This window comes from Limulus polyphemus, unplaced genomic scaffold (assembly GCF_000517525.1).
Source record: "Limulus polyphemus unplaced genomic scaffold, Limulus_polyphemus-2.1.2 Scaffold276, whole genome shotgun sequence".
Classification (NCBI taxonomy): domain Eukaryota; kingdom Metazoa; phylum Arthropoda; class Merostomata; order Xiphosura; family Limulidae; genus Limulus; species Limulus polyphemus.
In genome coordinates, this window is record NW_013665886.1 from 650320 (window position 1) to 651872 (window position 1553).

The window sequence follows — 1553 nt, forward strand, 5'->3', positions numbered from 1 at the left end:
AAATCACTGATACCCGAAGCTACAGTTGTAGCTTTCTGGTTTTGGATTGTATTCCTCAGGCCACTTGGTGAAATAGTCCATCACCACACAAATGTACCTGTTTCCAGCACGAGTTTGTAACAAAGGACCAGCAATGTCAATGGCCACTCTTTCCATTGGTGCACCAACTTGATATAACTTCATTGGAGCATGTCCCTTATGCTTGGGTCCCCTTTGAGCACAACATGTACTGCATGTTCTGCATCATTCTTCCACATCTTGCCTCATACCTATCCAGTAAAATCTCTGTCGTAGGTGACTCAATGTCTTCTTAACTCCGAGATGTCCTCCTGTTAAACTGTCATGGGATTGACGCAGCACAACTTCCCGTAACTTTCTCGGTATAACCGTTTGCCAGGTCGTCACTTTCCCATCTGCAGTTTCCCATCTCTGGAGAAGAATACCATTTTCAAGCTTCAACTAGTCCCATTGTGGCCTATAGTTCTTAGAAAATCAATTATTGGCTTCAAGTCTTGGTCTTTCTCCTGTTCTGCTTTAATATCTATATTTGGTTCCACTCCACCATCTTCAACTCCTTCAGTCACTTTGACTTCAGCTTGATGACACTTGGTTAGTACAACCTCTCTTTTAACACTTACCGGAATTAAGCCTTTGTTGTTCCCAAAGGTAATCATATCAAACTTAACTACACACTTCCTCGGTAGTAAGTAGTCCAACCCTAATATGCATTGGTCTTCAATGTCAGCCAAGTATACTTTGTGTCTGTTCTTCGTGCCCATGAGTTCAATAGTTACCCACAACCTAGCATAATGTCCTGTCACACCAGAAAGCTTCTGTATGGCTTCTGATACCTTTTTGTGATCCAGCACCGTAATACTCACAAGGGTTTGCTCAGATGCAGAATCTATGACAAAGTTGCACCTTTGGCCATCCAGCTTTCCTGCACATAGACACAATGCGTGCTTGCCATTTTACACTTAACTGTTGGGACTTTCACGATGGGGGTTGGTGAGCTTCCCTCAACACCAACCACTACTGGTTTCCCGAAGCTGACTTATTGGTAATATTCTTCTTACACTGGCTCCTCATATGTCCTTGCTCTCCACAGTTCCAACATCCTTTCTGGGTAGCAGCCTTTCCTGCCATGGCATCTTCCCTGTGTTGAAGTTTCCGGCATTGAGCTTTCTTGTGCCCTGGTTTGTTACAGTGCCAGCAAAGTCCCTCAAACCTCTCTGAAAGCTGACCTTTTCTGGCCTTGAATCCTGATGACTGTACCAACCTTGGTACCTCTGTGCTGGACTTAACATAGGATTCGAATTCAAGAGCTCTGACCATTGCATCTTGTATAGTAGAGGGGTGTGCTTGCTTCACTTGTGGACTGTCCAAGGCATCTACAAGCTGATCTCTCAGCAACAGCTTGAGAACATCAAGTGGTGCAGTTGGGTAGGCCTTGTGTGCCATACTTTCCAAGTCTTGTGCCAGCTCTTGCAGACTCTCCTTTTTAGCATGGCCTCTAGTCCTAAACCTAGCCCTGTAGGCTTTGGACTGATTTT